Source organism: Phyllobates terribilis, unplaced genomic scaffold (assembly GCF_046119375.1).
Source record: "Phyllobates terribilis strain yellow unplaced genomic scaffold, ASM4611937v1 Scaffold_1__5_contigs__length_1240528914, whole genome shotgun sequence".
Lineage (NCBI taxonomy): Eukaryota > Metazoa > Chordata > Amphibia > Anura > Dendrobatidae > Phyllobates > Phyllobates terribilis.
In genome coordinates, this window is record NW_027362761.1 from 504,753,156 (window position 1) to 504,773,341 (window position 20,186).

Sequence of the window (20,186 nt, forward strand, 5' to 3'; positions counted from 1 at the left end):
CACATGGTACTGAGCCATTATGTGGCACCCATAGCCTGCTGTCGACTTATAATTTACTTCCAGACCTGTAAGGAGGAACATGAGGCCTCCTACGAGCGTCTAATGGGTATGTGGGATCCATGAGAAAAACAGATACTACACTGGGAACACGGATGTGTGAAGGGAGCCTAAAGGTATTTTCAGATCAAAGTTATCAAAATCCAATAGACCCGTTGATTATAAAGGGGTTTCCAGAAGTGACATATTCATTACCCATCCTTAAGGCAGGTTTACACCACCCAAATTGTGGTGTTAAACAGGTATCTGATTGGTGGTCCTTTAATAGTCTTTCAAATTACAATAGATCGTTGTCATTGTCCCCTGCAGCACATCATGTTTATGCAGGACGATGTGCTGCAGAGAACAAGGATTTTTAAGCCAGCCTAGAAATCATTTCAATGAACGAGCATTTTGTTAGATTGTCAGGTGATTGGCAGCCAGTATACACGGCCCGATTATATCGAAACAAGCGTTCTTTTGAATGCTCGTTCATGATAGTCAGCCAGCTATAGGTTATTATCAGCCCTGGAGGCCAGATGTACATAGTGTATGGAGCCGGAATAGACACTAAAGCTCAGCTCCTATTGAAGTGAATAGAGGTGCTGGACTTCAGATTTCAGTACTTTGCAAACTCTGACCTCTTATTATTGGTGAGTTGCCGCAGGAGGCCATTTTAATAGTTATGATCATACTCTGAAAATGTGTGATTCATCAACAGATCTGACTTTTTAATTAGTTTAAAGGGTTGTTCCCTACTTTACAAGTTAGAGGTTGTGAACTACTGGACAACCCTTTCTTAAATGCTAACATGCCCCAGATTAAATAAGAATAATATACTACTCATACTCTTCTCCCAAAACGAGGCCATGCCAGGTCTGTGTTTCCAGGCAGTCATGTGGCAATATCACATCACTGCTGCAGTCTATCAGCAGCCGCTGATGGGCTGCAGCCTTCAGTTTATTTATTTTACTCACTTATATAGCGCCATTAATTCCACAGCGCTTTACATACATTATCATCACTGTCCCCATTGTTGACTTGCAATCTAAATTCCCTATCAGAATGTCTTCGTAGCGTGGGAGGAAACCCACGCAAACATGTGGAGAACATACAAACTCCTTGCAGATGTTGTCCTTCTATCCGGACCAGCCTTTTCCACTCTGACAGAGCCAAATAGTGTCTGCTGACTGGCTGCAGCGGTCCTGTGACACTCCACGCTGATGTTGAGGACTGGCGGGGAACATGGAGTGCAGAGGACTGGTGCCTGCTAGGAGACTATATAAGAAATCCCCTCTTTACAGTGGGATTAGAAGTGAAAGACTAGCTCTCTTGGGGCGGGCTAGATCATACATTGTGGCTGGGCATGTGCCCCTTCACTTAGTGAGGACCCCTGCAGCCCAGAGCATCTATATCATTGCCAGTGGCCTGTTCAGAGACTAGACTTTCTAGTTTTCTGGCTCAAAATGCAAATGAAAGACTTATGTTAAGTGCCGGTGATTTGAATAACTACAGCCATACTGCATGATGTAGGATGGTGCTGAAAAACGGAAAAAAAAGTCCAGAGGATCTCTGAACATCCAAAAATAAAGAGAATGCACCAAAGCCAAATAATCCAAGTTTTTGTCACCAATACAAGTCCACCACATATTGACTCATATATGCCCATACCTGCTGCTCATGTCTGGTGCAAATAAAGTCGGATTATTAGATGCTGGCAGAATCTCTTAATTTTTTGTCTCAGAGTCTAGAGGATAAACTGGATTGGTGACTTTTCACACTGGGTGTCCAGAGCCACTTGCACATGTGCTGCCCATTTTAATATATATGTGTTTAAACTAGATATCTAGACTTTATCATTCATGGTGGAAATGTTTATCTGTCATATTCCCTTTAAGATCTACACAGCAGGTACATGCCATAGTGCAGCTGAATTATGCATGATAAAACGCACATAGATTTTAGACACATCGCCACCACTGCATTATCACATGGAGACTAGCAGGACTGCAATGCTGAGCACTGACATATTGCTGGCCCTGAGTGTACAGTCATCTTTTAAGCACAACAGCTGTCTCTAGAGCCACCAAAAGTGACCCGACTTTATGACCATAGCTCCAAAACAACTGGTCCTTCAGTCACATTTCCATGTCAATAGTTTATGGCATTGGATAAATAAATGTACTTGTTTGACCTTGTTACAAGGATCACTAGACCCGACAGAATTTCCCAGATGGTTCGCTGCACCCACTTCCTAATATATAAGAAATATCCGATAGATAAATGCAGTCATGATCCATAATCTCTGAGCCCAGGATGGGATCCACTGCGTCTAAAATGAGGATTGAACATTTTGGCACTGTCAGTAGGACATAATGTTGTCTGATTAGGACCAGACTTAGATGTGCATGTCTTGGAATGAACAAAGAGCTCCACTGTGTGTAAAGACAAGGCAGAGGGATTAAAACCCGGGGACTACTACCCCCTGCTGCTCCTGCAGATAATAGTTGGTGAAAACTGTCTCTTTACGACACAAAAAAAGGTAAAAGAGGCAAGAATAAAAAGGGGCATAAATCATCATAAAGAGACATGCACACGTATGTTCTCTGAGGTCACGTACGACAGGCCTCTATAGGAACAATAATTGAAGACAAGGTGGAAAAAAAGTTTTCATGGCTTCAGATTACCTCTGACAGCATTACAGCAAGAACAAAAGCAAACACTTGATCATGCAATGTAGTCAAGAGTCTGCATTCTTCATCTTAAGTTGATTCATTTTTCACGTTTCTGATTTTTTTTCATTATAGATCAGTATTTGATATAACATCCTGCCAGACATTGCAGATCTGCAAAACTACTGGTGCGTGTACAGACACAGACAACAGGCGCACCAATCTGCAATCACACATCTTCCTTGGCGACACAAGAAGCCATGCTACAACCAATAAAATTTTGCAGCATGACAGCAGCGGCAAAAAGCAGCTCAACAGAAAGTGCAGCAGCAGCTACCATACCATATGTGATCCCTACTGCTAAGCAACATCAGTGCAACTACCACAGTGGATTGGGTCCAATGTATACAGACAGCCAAGGCCTTGGAAAAGGTAGCAACCTGCAAAGCGAAGAATCTATGATCTCACCATCAGGTCTTGTTTTGTAATAACCAGATAATAAAAACTGGACAACAATTGAACCATTCTCCGCTCCATTGTGCTCATTTCTATTACCCCAGCAGCAATGCCCTTCATAAAAATCTATAAATCAACAGAGAAAACCAAAATTATAACAGAACCATGTGGACTGTAATAACAGAGAAACACTAAGGCAATTGTAATAGAGGCACCACACACACAAACACACACACACACATTACTGCGCCTCTAAAACCAGATAGTAAACTTCACCATTGTCTTGTGTAAACTGGAGAAATATCAGATGCTTCAGGACAAACAGAGCCCTTAAACCGGTGACATCTCATCTCCAAAATGCAAGGGAGGAATTTCATTTAAAACGTTACAAGTGGGCCGCAACAGGATGGGAGAGGGCGACATGAGGCTTCACCAAAAAGGAGACACTGAGACACAGAACCAACCTACCTTGTGCCCACTGGTGGATACAGTTATCAGGACCCTGTGCAAGAACAATATATAGGCCATTTGCAGTCCAATAACTCATCATAATGCACAATTCCACCTGTTTTGGAGGTGGTGGTGGGCCCCTTACCTCTGGGCCCCTGTACTGCTGCACAGGTTGCACCAAGGATCTGTCCGCCCATGCTTGTGCCCACACATATGTAGATACCCCAAGCCTCTACATAAAGTCAGTGCATGGAATAAACCATCAGGATAAGATTTCTGTATTATTTACAAATAATCACATTCTATTTACAAAACAGACACAAAATGTAAACTACATAGAAACAAAAGTAGCGAGTGTCACCAGCTGCCAGAACCCACCTTGTCCTGTCCTAAAGACTTGATTCTTATTTCTTTCTTTGAAAAAATAAAAAATAAAACTATTTTTTTTCTAAAAACAATCCAATAGAAGTTAATACTTTGCTTTTAAAAATCCTCCTCGGAAGCTTTTCCCAGAAACACAATCCAGATGAATTTCCAGCTCAAAATCATCCACACAAAAGAAATGTAGAACTTCCAGATGAAATAACAGATGAAGTTTCCCTCTGCTCATGCAGGTTATTCTGTTCTTTTCTTTTCCTGGAGGAGGAGGAGCAATTAAAGAATTAAAAAAAAATCTTAAAAAGGGGGATTAAAAGTGCTTGGAGGGGGGAGGAGAAGATGAGAAGTATGCAGTGTGGTGTGGGGCACACAGCTTGGAGAGGGATAGAAGGGTCTGGATATGATGGATTCTCAGTGCTGGGATCCTTGGATGTGAGTGGGGGGTCACTAGGGTGCTAGTTGGGGGGTAGAGTGTCGCACCATGGAGCCGCACCCAGCACACAGACACACACAGGCAGCACTCTCTCAGTATCTCTCCTCCCCTGTACTGCTGCCAGCAGCACACACTCCCCTCCCCCTCTGTCTCTGGTTTCCCCTCCTCTCAGGAGGCTGTCTCTCTCTCTCTCTGTTACTCTCACTTCCTAAGGCGTCACATTTCTCCTCTATCTGCCTCTTCCCTTTCCTCTGTTTCCCCTTTTTGCAACATGTTTCTTGCACATAGCAACATTGTTGTCACCTTCTCATAAGATCTCCAGCCTTTCCTACCAGCAAGCTCCAGGTTGCCTTCTCCCAACTGTTGGTGTTTGCAGCTAGCTCTGACCATATGCCAGGGTGCACAATGGGTGGGCACAATGGAGGAGATGCATGGGGGGTGGGGGGACATGAATTAGAAGAGGTCACATAGCTGGCCATGACCCTGTCTCACCCTTTCTTTAACCCTGGATAGTTAGTGTACACATGCAGTAAATAGTCCTCTCCTTCTTTGGTTTTGCAGCTGTAAGGTGCAGCATGAGAGGTGGGCTTCCTAGCAGTAGACGAGGTGGCTACAAATACATTGATGTGGTGGACAATTCATCCTAAAGGCTGTGTTTGGCTATAAGATGACGATGAGACCGCACCACCCAGGGGAGTAAGTATAGTGGGTGCAGGGTTTGCAGTCGCACCTACACCTTGGAGCCTAGAGGAGCCCAAAAGGTCCCTTTGATCCATATGATAAGACCAATACTATTAACCCCTTAAGGACCCTGGGATTTTCCATTTTTGCATTTTCGTTTTTTGCTCCCCTTGTTCCCAGAGCCATAGCGTTTTTATTTTTTGGTCAATATGGCCGTGTGAGGGCTTATTTTTTGCGGGACGAGTTGTACTTTTGAACGACATTAGTGGTTTTACCATATCGTGTACGGTAAAACGGTGAAATTGCAAAAAAACGTGCAATACCACAGATTTTATTTTTTTTTTTACCACGTTCACTGAATGCTAAAACTGACCTGCCATTCTTATTCTCCAGGTCATTACGAGTTCGAAGACACCAAACATGTGTAGGTTCTTTTTTATTTAAGCGGTGAAAAAAAATTCCAAAGTTTGCTTAAATGGCGCCATTTTCCAAGACCTGTAATGGTCTTCATTTTTCAGGATCTGGGGACGGGTGAGGGCTTATTTTTTGCGCGCCTAGCTTGAAGTTTTTATTGATACCATTTTGGGGTAGATCCGATGTTTTGCATTTTATTGCAATGTTGCGGCGACCAAAAAAACGTAATTCTGGCATTTAGAATTTTTTTCTCGTTACACCGTTTACTGATCTGATTAATTTTTTATATTGATTGGGCGATTCTGAACGCGGCGATACCAAATATGTGTATGTGTGTGGTTTTTTTTTTATTTTGAATGGCACGAAAGGGGGGTGATTTAAACTTTTATATATATATATTTTTTTTTAATATTTTTAAAAAAATTTTTTCTTCCATAGGAGACTAGAAGCAGCAACTGTCCGATCGCCTCTGCTACATGGAGGTGATGAGCAGATCACCTCTATGTAGCAGAAATGGTCCTGTGCTATGAGCGCCGACCACTAGGTGGCGCTCATAGCGATCAGTACATGACAACCACTGGGGTCTGCTGCAGACCCAGGGTTGTCATGCCCACCCATCAGTGACCCGCCATCACGTGGCGGGGTAAGTGATGCGCTTCCGGCGCTGAGCTGTTAAATGCCGCTGTCAGAGATTGACAGAGACATTTAACATGTTAACAGCCGCGGGTGGATCGCTATTCTACCTGTGGTTGTTGCGGGCACATGTCAGTTGTATAAATCAGCTGACGTGCCCGGTTCAGTGTGGGCTCCCCGCCGGAGCCCGTGCTGAACAAGAGGTGACAGCCTGGAGCGTACTATTACGCCCCAGGCTGTAAAGGGGTTATAGGCCCACTTTAGCTGAGGCCCTATTGGAGATTTTGAATTGGGGGCCCATGAGCTTCATGTTATGACACTAGTACTTTTGTAATGTTATTTCCATTAAAAGGGGGAATAAGCGGCTACCATAAACAAATATCACTGTTTATCTCATTATCCAAATTGCCTCTGCATATTTAATTTCCCAGAGGAGCATTGCATAGCCTATAAGTCTCCTTACACCGGCATGTCACTCTCTCCAAGAAGAGACATTCTTCCTTAAGCTAGGATGACAGCAGCGTATACTCTCTCATCTGAGAGAATTGGGCCGATTATGCTAATCACTCTCTGATCAGATTTTTTCCAGTTATAATGAGGAGAAGATGGGGATAAAAATTTCTCTATTTTCTCAATTCTTTCAACCCGTGAAAATTGGACTGCACTCAGCTGATATCCGAGTGCAGTCCGATGTTTTCATTAACTCACATGGCAATATGTGATCCAATAATCTGATCCATCTGGGCCAAGCTGCGATTTTTGCCTCGAACCGGCTCGGTCCCAGGAAAATAATGGACATGTGTATGACCCTATAGCATAACATTAGTCTGGGTGCGATCCGATGTTTTGTTGGATCAGGCTCGAACTGAAAATAAGGTCTTATGCGCTTAGACTGCTTATCTGAAAGCATGGCCAATCTTTCTTGTTAAGATGCTCCATGTACAGAGGGATCCATGAATTATGTAACATATGGCAGATAAGACATTACATTCAACATTTTTTTTTTAAAAAAAGGGGGATTTGTCACAAAGTCTCATTTTTGGATATTGTAAAATGCCAGCCTTTATGGGGGGTTTTATTTAGTGACATTTTGTACATGTGTTTTTCCCTGGCAAGTCCAATAATGAACCCAATGGGGACAAACATGCAAAAAAAAGACTGAAAAGTAATGATGGCGACAGAATGATCACTGACACGACCATTTTGTCACCGTTCACTATCATATCAGCAGCACTTCTCTTTACATGAGAGACATGCTGTCAATATCGATTATTTTTTTTCCAGCATGGACAATTCGATCATTGAATGAGCTTTTTTTTTGCTCATTTGTCAGTTATCTGCCAGCAGCCTACACCGGCGGACAATCAAGAGAGAACTTTCTACAAAGGTTTATTCGCCGATTATCACCTCGTATAAATGCACCATTAGGTTGGGGTTGTATCACATTCATCAGGACTGTTTGAAGCCTCGGCCCAATGTGTGCCTGCCATACCCCGACATTGACTTACAGATGAAAAATGTATTCTGTACGTCTATTGCTGGGGGGGGACGGAGACTGGACTGGTGGGGAATTCAACCTGTTTGACCTATAGGATAAGCGGAGGTAGATGCACCCGGTTACCCCTAATCCCTGCTCCCATTGTAGAAATGATGGGACCGTTTGGCCGACCCAAGGAGCTAGTTATCTCATCTTTATGGCCAACTGAAAAATGGGCACAGACCTAAAATGGAAGGGGGATCGGGGGATGTGGGAGATGAATTTTCCCTATTAATGGCTTTGTGAATGTGACTTATTTGTATGACTTGGGATCTATAGGGGCATCTATCAATGGCGTAGGGGGAAAGGGCACAATGTTGAAAGAAAAGAAAGTAGCAGAGACATCACTAGGGCTAAGGCCACGGCCCCACTATCAGTATTTGGTCGGTATTTTTTCTCAGGAGTGGGAGCCAAAACCAGGAGTGGGTGATAAATGCAGAATTGGTGACTTGTTTCTATTCTACCTTTTCTCTGATTGTTCCTCATCTGGTTTTGGCTCCCACTCCTGAGAAAAAATACTGACCGAATACTGACCAAATACTGATGGTGGGGCCTTTGAATAAAGCCCTCCCCGGATCTGCGGTACAGGGACAATTTGAAATGTATCAGGTCCAACATAACGGCTCGTGCAGACGTCCGTGGATCTCGGTCCGATCACGGAGCATGACGGCTCCATTGTATGTTTATGAGGCAGTCACTCTTGGGTTGATAGACTCACAGCCAGTCCGTGATCGGAAGGAAATCCACGGACGTCTACATGAGCCCTGACTACGATACAGTTGGACCCTTTTTGAGGGGTGTCACAAATTAGGCATCATTGCCTTTGGAGGGGGCATCTTTACTTTTTAAGTGGACCCTTAGTCATTATTACTGGGTTAAATCCTTGTCATGCTGCAGGTGTAAGCCAACCAACACTAGGGAATGAGGCTGCTGCAAACCGTGACTTGCTTTATGGCTGATTGAACAGATTTGCATCGGTTGGAGGCCAATCATTACTGCAGCTGGTGTCAGGGTATAAGTGCACTGTAGCTGTGCTGTCACATGGAGACCATACTGACACGATCGATTCCCCCTGCTGTTACAACCTGCACAGACTATTGATATTGGCAGGACCAGCAGCGCCCAGTAGGGGGCAGTACAGTGAGCTGTAACCTGTGCTGTGACTACGGCTCCCACTATGTGTCCGATAAGGCTGGGGTTGTAGTTCCAGAACTCACAGGATGCCTATTGCTTTAGCTTTTGAGCACGTTTATAGTGAGAGCCGCAATGATGTGTCCTGTAAGGGTTAATGTAACGCCGAGCCCACCTCCCAGGACGTGACCATGGCGCCCACAGCCCGCCCTCCTCTACCGGACCAGGGGACGAGAGGAGTCTGTCCAGGACGGAGTCACAGCCAATCAGAGAGAGGGTTGAGAACTACAAGAGCCTATCAGAGACAGAGTAGAGAACTATCGTCCATTCAGGTGCGAGTTGTACTTCGGAATGGGCGGGGTTGTGTACTTTGTCTGTGGAGACTGAGCCACGAACCGGCAGTGCAGAGAGGGAGGAGCACGTCGCGGACAGGCGGCGCCCTGCGCGGACAGGCGGCTCCCTGCGCGGACAGGCGGCTCCCTGCGCGAATAGGCGGCTCCCTGCGCGGACAGGCGGCTCCCTGCGCGGACAGGCGGCTCCCTGCGCGGACAGGCGGCTCCCTGCGCGAATAGGCGGCTCCCTGCGCGAATAGGCGGCTCCCTGCGCGGACAGGCGGCTCCCTGCGCGGCTGCTGCGCTCCTCCTCCTCTCACAGCTGGTGATTCTAACACTAGATACAATGTATAGGTGCAGTATATATACACGGCCTATGGCGGACATGATCAGGCTGCTCCTGTATAAGGGTTTATGCTAAAGAAATTTACACCAATTATTGAAAAAAATTCTTTAGCAGAATGGTTTGTAATGAGAAAAGGGGGAAAAAGAGAGAAATGCCAAGTGCACTTAAATGGTAAAAATAAAAAGTGATTTTACTATTTACATAGTTTGTAAAGTAAAACAGCTGTGTATGTGAGGCATCAGGTCAATTACACCAAAGGTTTAGGCGCGATTCACCAAGACCGGAGTCGCGGGCACAAGATTCATTGAGATGTTGGAGTAATGGACAGGGACTGGAGTAAGATGTAGGGTGTGAGCCCCACCACAGCTCATCAGGAATTAGACAAATGGGCGGGGCCACACCCTGTTGCGCCCCAGTCCCACCCCAGCTACGCCCACTTTGGTTGCGCAGGCCAAAACTGGTGTGAAAATGTCAAAAGTTGCACAATTTTTCTGCAATTCTGTTGCGCAAAAAAATTGCTCTTTTCAAAATGTTTTGCTCTACAATTCCAGCGCAATCACTTTGATGAATCCAGGCCACAGGTTGTTATTTTTCCTATTTTAGTTGTTAAAAGATTCAGAACTTTCTAAAACATTGGTTTGTGTCACCATTTTCTTAGACCCGAGTTTCTTTTTTTTTCTTCACTAGAATTGTACAAGGGCTTGTTTTTTTGTGCTGAATTGTAGCTTTTATTTTTTGGGATCCATATGACATTTTGGTCACTTTTTAGTGCATTTTTGAGGGAAATAAAAATAGTGATTTTTAATTTATTTTTTTTTACATTTCTTTATTTTTAGACTGAGTGATAGGGTTTTGTTTTTTTTATTTTATTTTTACTTTATTTAGGCTAGCTAGGGGTTTTGAAACTGCGATGAATTGATCACTTATGCTGTATACAGTAATACTGTAGTATACAGTAAAATGACTGACCTCCCATGAATCCATAGTAGAGCCAAAATGGTGGTGTTGGGGGGTCTTCAGTTGGCCCCCAGGCTACTAGGGCAACGTATCAGCTCCCCATGACCTTGACAAAGGCGGAAGCTCCATAATGATTGTGCCACAATAGTATGTCCTATGTGAGGAAGGGGTTAAGTAACGGCATATATTTCAGCCGCTTTCAATGACTGTAAAAGGCCTAATTCACACTTGATTGACAGTTACTCTTTTTTTCACTGAAGTAATATTTCTGATATATTTAAATGATTTTATTGCAATTTGTTTTTTATGTGTTTTTTTCCTATGTGCATGGCTTTTTCCACGCGGGGTCTGTATAGGTAATATTTTTAGCCCATAGAAGTCAATGGGCTGAATTTAAAAATAAATGTTTTTATGTAGATATATTTTACACCTAAATATTTTGTTCCATTTTTGTCATCCAGATATTAGCAACCAACATTCGGGGGACGTCACAGCAGCAGCTCTCACTTCTTCTGGATGTTTTGTGCGAAGGAAGTGAGAATGAAGCGGCCGCTGGTTGGCTGCAGGGCTCACACGGCGTGCCAACGTTACATTTGCACTGCCAATGGCACCAGCTTCAGAGGGGAATACAGGCTTTTTTTTTTTTTTAATTTACACTGGAGAATATAGCAATTGAGAAGGGTTTGTCTAAGTATTGGACTACCCTTTTAATAATGGCAATGCATCCGAAAAATTTGTGTTATACGGTTGATGTCTATGGGATCCAATTTGAATTTTTTTCTTTAAACCATGCATAAACTTGATGTACGAGTCTCCTCTAAAATACAGAAGAGAATAATGCATGCTTCCCCCCTACACCTTTATAGGAACATTTAGCCTGTGTGTTAAAAAAATAAGTTCAACCGAGCAATCCAAGTCAACAAGTTTGGTGCTAGATGGACATGTGGGCCAAGGTTTGTAAATTTGACCATGTGTATGAGCCAATTGAAAGTGATTATCCATATGATATTAATCACTGATCCTTAGGATAGATCATCAATATCAGATCTCTGAGGGTCTGACACCCCCCACTATCACCTGTTATTAGCCCTGACAGCGGCCTCTACTCACATTGACTGTGCAGCACCGTTCACATCCGAATCCCACCGGCGCTAATAACGGCTGATCGGTGGTGGAGTCAGACCTCGATCGATCTGATATCAATGACTGATCTTAAGGATGGGTCAGTAATATCAAATTATGGGACAGAGAAACATTCACAAAGACAGAATAACTCTGCTTCCTTCTACCAATTTGACGGTATATGTACAGTTATATGAAAAAGTTTGGGCACCCCTATTAATCTTAAGCTTAATGTTTTATAAAAATTGGTGTTTTTGCAACAGCTATTTCAGTTTGATATATGTAATAACTATTGGACACAGTAATGTTTCTGCCTTGAAATGAGGTTTATTGTACTAACAGAAAATGTGCAATCTGCATTCAAACAAAATTTGACAGATGCATAAGTATGGGCACCCTTATCATTTTCTTGTTTTAAATACTCCTACCTACTTTTTACTGACTTACTAAAGCACTTTTTTTGGTTTTGCAACCTCATTGAGCTTTGAACTTCATATCCAGGTGTATGCAATCATGAGAAAAGCTACTTAAAGTGGCCACTTGCAAGTTGTTCTCCTGCTTGAATCTCCTCTGAAGAGTGGCATCATGGGCTCCTCCAAACAACTGTCAAATGATCTGAAAACAAAGATTATTCAACATAGTTGTTCAGGGGAAGGATACAAAAAGCTGTCTCAGAGATTTAACCTGTCAGTTTCCACTGTGAGGAACATAGTAAGGAAATGGAAGAACACAGGGACAGTTCTTGTTAAGGCCAGAAGTGGCAGGCCAAGAAAAACATCAGAAAGGCAGAGAAGAAGAATGGTGAGATCAGTCAAGGACAATCCTCAGACCACCTCCAGAGAGCTGCAACATCAACTTGCTGCAGATGGTGTCACTGTGCATCGGTCAACTATACAACGCACTTTGCACAAGGAGAAGCTGTATGGGAGAGTGATGCGAAAGAAGCCGTTTCTGCAAGCACGCCACAAACAGAGTCTGCTGAGGTATGCAAAAGCACATTTGGAGAAGCCAATTTCTTTTTGGAAGAAGGTCCCGTGGACTGATGAAACCAAGATTGAGTTGTTTGGTCATACAAAAAGGCGTTATGCATGGCGGCAAAAAAACACAGCATTCCAAGAAAAACACTTGCTACCCACAGTAAAATTTGGTGGAGGTTCCATCATGCTTTGGGGTTGTATGGCCAATGCCGGCACATGGAATCTTGTTAAAGTTGAGGGACGCATGGATTCCACTCAGTATCAGCAGATTCTTGACAATAATGTTCAAGAATCAGTGATAAAGTTGAAGTTACGCAGGGGATGGATCTTTCAGCAAGACAATGATCCAAAACACCGCTCCAAAACTCAGGCATTCATGCAGAGGAACAATTACAATGTTCTGGAATGGCCATCCTGTAACATACCTGGCGGCGTCCTTGCATGGTGGTCCATCTCCCACTGTGCAAGAGCGCGCACTTGATCTCCAGTCCAGAATGTCTCTCTGGCTTCCCTCCTTGCTGTCTGTTTGTCTGTTTTGGCTGCATAGGGCGACGCCCGCTGAACTTCCTGTTTCTTGTACCTGCTGCGGACACGCCCCTGTTGCACCTTCAGCCTATTGCTGTCCATCTTTGGGTATTTATACCACCTTCTTCCTCAAGATGGCGCCTGAGCATTGTGTCCTGTCAGTTGGCTTTTTTTTTTTTGTCTCTGACATGCCAGGTCCTATCCTGTTTTCCTGCCTGTTTTCCAGTTCTGTGTCTGAACTGTGGTCTGTTCTTGTGAACACGCTTCTTGCCTGTTCTTTCGCCTTCTAGGGGCTGTATTCCTAGATCTGCCTGTCTGTGCCTTGCGGTATCTGTTCCCGTCTGAACAGAGTCCTGTTTGTGTCTCTGCCTTTCGGTATCTGTTCCCGTCTGAACAGAGTCCTGTTTGTGTCCCTGCCTTGCGGTATCTGTTCCTGTCTGAACTGAGTCCTGTCTATGTCTCCTGCCTTGCGGTATCAGTTCCCGTGTCTGAACTGAGTCCTGTCTGTGTACTCTTGCCTGCTGCCTTTCCTGGAGGCTGTATTTCCAGGCCTGTCTGAACACGCTCCTAGCCTGTTCCTCCCGCCTTCTAGGGGCCGATTACCTAGATCCGTTCCTGTATCTTGTCTGTCCTGTCTGAACACGCTCCTTGCCTGTTCGTTCCGCCTCTCTGGGGGCCGTATTCCCAGACCCGCTCCTGTATCCCGCTGCAGTGTCGGTCTCTTCCGTACACTCAGTTCCAGTCTGAACTCTCTCCTATCCTTTACCTGTTTTGCCTCTATGTCCGTTCCTTTCCTTTTTCTGCAGAGTCTGAACTCGTACCTAACTCCTGCTTGTTGTCTCTGTACTCCCGTTTGTGAGTTTGTGGTCCACGTGCTACTTCACTGCAAGTACCCTGTGGGTATCTGGCTCTGCCTTTCCCTTCCTGTCTGTTCCGTGTGAACAGAGCCCTGTCCGTCCTGCTCTGACTCCTTGCTCCGCTCTGACCCTTTTGCTCTCTGCTCCGGCAGTCCTGTCCTGCCCTGCTTCTGCTCGCTGCTCCGGCAGTCCTGTCCTGCCCTGCTTCTGCTCGCTGCTCCGGCAGTCCTGTCCTGCCCTGCTTCTGCTCGCTGCTCCGGCAGTCCTGTCCTGCCCTGCTTCTGCCCGCTGCTCCGGCAGTCCTGTCCTGCCCTGCTTGTGCTCGCTGCTCCTGCAGCCCCGTCCTGCTCTGTTCTTGCCCACCGCTTCGGGCGTTCCCTCTCTGCTGTGGTTGTCTACCGCATCTGCGGTTCTGTGACCCAGTCTGTACTGGGTCTTAACCTTTCTGTGCTCCAGCCCGTCCTTTCGGCCAGTACCTCCCTGCCTGCATACTCGCCTGTATCCACCCATCTGCATACCTGCCGTGTTTGCTTACATCCACCAGTCTGTGCCAGCCTAACCTGCCTGTTCCAGTAATCCCAGTGTGGGTCAACCCCCGTGTCCGGAGTTTGACCTGGAGTAGCACCTGGTCCCTCTGCCCGGTTTCTCCCTGGTGCACTGGCGTCGTATGCCGTCGTGCCACCTTGGTCGGATCGGCCAGATACTTAGTCACGCCCCTCCAGGCACTCTCCGGTCCATGGTCCAGTGGAACCACAACACCCGCACACGCCAGTCAGTCCGGGCGTGTGCATAACACATCCCAGTCCCCAGACCTGAATATCATTGAACATCTGTGGGATCATTTGAAGAGGGCTGTCCATGCTCGGCGACCATCAAACTTAACTGAACTGGAATTGTTTTGTAAAGAGGAATGGTCAAAAATACCTTCATCCAGGATCCAGGAACTCATTAAAAGCTACAGGAAGCGACTAGAGGCTGTTATTTTTGCAAAAGGAGGATCTACTAAATATTAATGTCACTTTTCTGGTGAGGTGCCCATACTTATGCACCTGTTAAATTTTGTTTGAATGCAGATTGCACATTTTCTGTTAGTACAATAAACCTCATTTCAAGGCAGAAACATTACTGTGTCCAACAGTTATTACATATATCAAACTGAAATAACTGTTGCAAAAACACCAATTTTTATAAAACAATAAGCTTAAGATTAATAGGGGTGCCCAAACTTTTTCATATAACTGTATACTGTGCTGGGCTTATTCATGGAGATGACATAAGGTTCTCGGCATACTAGGGAGCTGCGGGGATAAAATAAGAGCAAGAATTTGCCACTTTTGACCTGATCACAGGTCCATTTTACATTTCTAAGCTTTTCCATCTCCGTTCTGGCCCCCGCGTTCTATTTAGTTAGTAAGGCTGTCATGTATTTTTCCTTTCCCATGGGCATAACCCTACATTTTTATGCTATTTCTCTACTAATCTTACAATTTATCTAGATGCATTCCAGATTTACGCTGATTTCCAATTTTCAATGTTATAGTGTACTAGAGCATTAGATCATTAGTAAATATATGAAATATGACGGGTTCAAATACTGACCCCTGTGGTATCACAACAGTGAAAGGTCCTCTATCTGAGAATGTCCTGTTAGAAACCATTCTCTTTTTCTATCACTGAGCTTGTTAACGGCCTTTACACATTTTCTTCTAGTCCCATTATTCTTATGTATCACCATTTTATAGGGCACAGTATCAAACGCTTCTGAAGAGGTATGATATATGACATCCAACAATGCATCATGGATGACTCTAGAACTTGCTTCCTGATCTATAATATGGACACACTTGTATTCTCTCCATAGACTACAATGATGAAACTGAGAAATATATTGTGCTTTGCTATGTGGTCCAAATATGTTCTATGTTCTTGAATAGTCAAATAGATTAAGATCGGCTCTGTAATCTTGACCATATACATATGGATCTGACATGACTGCGACTCACAACCATGTAGAGTTGACCTAGAGATGAACATAAACATTGTATAACTATCTGCCATAGGGTCAATCACTGCAGTATTGCCCTATAAACCTATAAATAATTCTACACACAGACACTGAGTTAACGCAAAGGTCAAGTGATGGAAGCATGATCTAATATTAGAGTGGCCAAAAAGATTTGCAGAAGCTTAGTCTAGTCCAGTGTTTCCCAAACTCTGTCCTCGTGGCTGCCAACAGGTCATGTTTTCAGGATTTCCTTAGTATTGCCCAGGTGAGGAAATCATCATCAAGGCATCAGGAACTGCCGCAGGTTCTCTCACCTGTGCAATACTAAGGAAATCCTGAAAACATGATGTGTTGGGCGTCGTGAGGACGGTGTCTGGGAAACACTGGTCTAGACTCTAGAGAATATGTCAGTAGACAGAGGCCACTGAAACAGAGCCCTACAAACCTCCCCTGACCTGCTGGCGTCTCCGGTGCCACAATAACTATGTTGTATCCGGCCTACTAGTCAAAAGAGACACCGTAGGAGGTTCGTAAGGCTCTGGTCCAGCTGTCATGGACTACTGACATTGCCGCCGGAATAGGGTCCTGCAAATCTTTTTGCTCGACTCTAAAGTAAAATCTGATTGGCTGCAATCATCCATTCATTCCAGAATTCTCGATTTCGGTCTTAAAAAAAAATACACAGCAGATTAACTTTTCAGAAGGTTATTTGTCAGGGTCAGCAGTTTGGACAAATGACAAAAAGCACAATCTCTATTCAAGGTTTGCCAACCTGTTTTTTTTTTTCTTTTCTTTTATTTCTTCTTTTCAGTCATCTTATCTAAAAAGCCAAGAATTTTTGCTTACACATTTGAAGGATGAATTAATTAGATCATTAAAGGGGTTATCCAGGACTATTTTATTTTTTAACTATAGGCTTAAGAATTAACAAGCAGGTAGTTGCTACGCATGTGCCAGAACTGTAGAAAAAGACATGGACCTCTAATCCAAATATTCATCTACCGGCCTGTTCTGTCCACCACCATATTCTGCCGGCGGCTCCTGCTGAAGATTCTTCAGTTTCTGCTCATGTCACGTTAACAGAGCAGCTTCTTCTCTTCTGCTCTGCTCTGTTGACAGGGCGTGACATGCTGATGTCATACTGATTGACAGCTGGCTCCCAGAAGCTCCTTTTATAGAGGTATTATTCCCTGGAGGTAGTAAAGGGGGTTCCTAAAATTTATAAAAATGTAGGGAATTGATTAAATGAAAAAAAAAAAAAAAAAAAACTATAGTCACCTAATAAATCCATCACTGCATCTCTGTTGACCCCTGGTTGTCTTTGCCCACTACCTGCAATGATCAAGTGCCATACATCATTTATGGGACTGCTGCAGTCAATCACTATCCTCCTCTGTAAAGTACAAATATCAAAAGACTAACCGTCACTTCCAAACAGACAAGTGTGAACAGGTGCAAGCTAAGAGAGCCACCTCCATATGTAAATAACAAATTAAGGCTGAACTCTGTAATGCTATAGCATGCAGACATGGAATATATGAAATTGGAACGGCAGTGCTGCTCTAAAAAATAATATGTGTCCAACGCCAGTCTTCTTTGCTGGGGACCTAACCTAATATTATCCCTTTGCCGGGCTGAAAGCCTACAATTATATGGGTAGGTAGAATCAGCCATACATATATGGGTAGGTAAGATGCCAGAAATCTCAGCATCATGGCTAAGCCTAGAGATTGGCTGCAGTAGTAAAATGAAGGATGTACGGCACGAGATCGCTGCAGGAAGTAAGCAGACAGGTGGGCACAATAGCCCCAATTCTTCCATAAACATAAGTTACCCAAACAAGGCTGTAGCTTATCCCATTGGGTACAGATTTCATCCGTTCTAGGACCAGAAGTCAGTGGTCTATTCATGGCAAAGTTTACATTTTTTACAGTGATCGGCTGCAGCAATCACATGCAATATGGAACATGATCCCTGCAGTAAGGAAGCAGATACTGATGAGGACCACCAGAAAGAAGGGGAGTATTCTATAAGTGAACTTAGTTGTTTTTTTATTTAGATCATACTCTTAAAAAAATAAAAAAAGAGAAAATCAAATTTTTTTTATAGATGCCAGAAAACCTCTTAACTTTAGTGGAGCATTCAACGCTTCATAGAGGCACCCTATGGCAACAGACAGTCCATAATATACAGTAGACCCATTAGGTCATAGTCTTGAAAAGTTTGAAATTATAAGAAAGTATAAAAAGTTTTTCCAGGATTTCAGCCATTAGACTTAGCGTTTCCGATGGTCCACTCACGCAGTTTTTCACCTGTAACGCCGCATCATCATAGTTTTCAAGGAGGCAGACATGTTCCTCTAAAGACGAAACAAGAAGGCGACTGATGCAGCACGGATAAAGCTGCACTCCGCAGTCCTGCGAGCCTTTCCCATTCACTTGATTTAAAAGGATCCAGCAATCTCTGCCTGAGCTGAATGGAAAAGAGCAGATGTTATTGAGCTGCCTTCAATGCAGGAGGCGAAAGACGGGGAAATGGAAGTGACAACCGTGACACGTTCTCTTGGCATTTGCTCTTTTATCTAATATCTTTGGGGCATATACTAAAAGTTGGGCACAGATAGATTAGTATCTATGCCGATTATGTTACTTTATGTATGCAAGGCTCGAACCCTGAAATCAGGTCCTTGATGATGAACACATCCACAAAAGCTGTACCAAGAGCAAAATTACTACAGCTCACCTGGAAAAAAATAAGACTTTATACTGAAAAATAAAATGTTATGGTTCTCGGAATGCAACAACTAAAGTAAAGTACTAACAGTAAGAAAAAATTTACACTACACCATACATATTCATGAATATACATGTTTAGTATGGATACATAGAATAAAGGTAAGATGTTACTTTTACAGAATGATAAACGGCGTGAAAAAAAATGCAAAGAATAAGAATGGAATTTCTGTTTTTCTTATCCCCCCTCCACCAAAAAAAGATATAAAAGTTAATGAATTACATGTACCCCAAAATTGAGTCCTTGTAAAATACAACTGATCCTTTAACAACAAAAAAATGTCTCATACAGGTCAATAGAAAACTTAAAAAAAAAATACATGATAAAAAAATAAAATAAAAAATGTTTATTAAGTAATAATAATTGTATTTATATAATGCCAACATATTCTGCATCACTTTAAGTGTCCCATCAAGCCTGATTAATAAGGACTTAATATAAAAAAATTATATAAATCTCTTAAAAAATTTAAGTTTTGCCAGACTATGGTAAATCTGTACAATGGAGACAAACCAATGACATCAGCATACGGCTGCTCACACATCCATGTGACGTGTCGATGTTCTGTCCGACCCATAAGAGTTTGATGCACACACACGTCCATTTTAAATTGGATCTCGTGTCTCCGATCTGTGAGACTCAGAGCAGATCCGAATCGGTGAGGATCTGTATAAAACGGATGAATACGCAGAAGACAGACTTTGAACTTCAAAGCTCCATCCAGTTTGATCCGTTTTTAAGCGTCAATGGATAAAAAAACTTCAGCGAAAAAAAAAAGCAGATAAGAACAAAATCAGATGCCACATGGATCAAAAGAGGTCCATTTATCATGGCTGTAAAAATTCACACGGGTGTGAGAGTAGCCTACCTGTCACTACGGCATGCTGCTGTCAGAGACGGAAGCACGAAGAAGATGATGGGTCGCTAAGACACAACACCATGTTTATAGTTTATTCTCCTATATGTCTATTATGTGATATCTACTTATTACAAAAGTTTTCAGACTATGACCTCATATCAGTCGGACAATATATTATCTTTATATTCTGAAAGCATCACTAGAGCTGCCCGTGCACTTAATATAGTGCAGGGTGATTACTTGTTTAGCTGATATCTATCCCTCTTATACGTGTCCCTATGGGCCGATAATGTGCTTTCAGGGCGAGAGAGAAAAACGCCAGCAGACACCCCTGGCAGCGACTTGTCTCCCCTGGCAGCGACTTGTCTCCCTTGAGAACAAAGGGAATCAGACGTTTGAATGCCACGAGTTTTAATAAGTGTTCTATGGTCTGCCGGTGCCGCCAAAATCATCAGGTTCAGATGACTTTAATATGTATGGGGGTCTTCAAACGCTCAAGGGCTTGTAATGTGATCCTTACAAGACAATATTTTAGGTAACAAAGTGTAAGTATTTTTTTCCAAGTTGGGTCAAGGGATAGACATTCATCTAA

The 20,186-nt window shown here is 43.4% G+C and overlaps 1 protein-coding gene across 3 annotated transcripts in view; it reads right to left on the minus strand.

The window, feature by feature from the left end:
- Nucleotides 1-4,555, minus strand: part of ERBIN (erbb2 interacting protein) — a 238,002-nt gene extending 233,447 nt beyond the window's left edge. For all 3 annotated transcript variants that reach the window (XM_073680222.1, XM_073680223.1, XM_073680221.1), the window contains exon 1: nucleotides 3,993-4,555. The gene's annotated coding sequence lies outside the window, so the exon portion shown is untranslated. The remainder of the gene's footprint in view (nucleotides 1-3,992) is intronic.
- Between the last annotated feature and the right edge of the window lie 15,631 nt (nucleotides 4,556-20,186).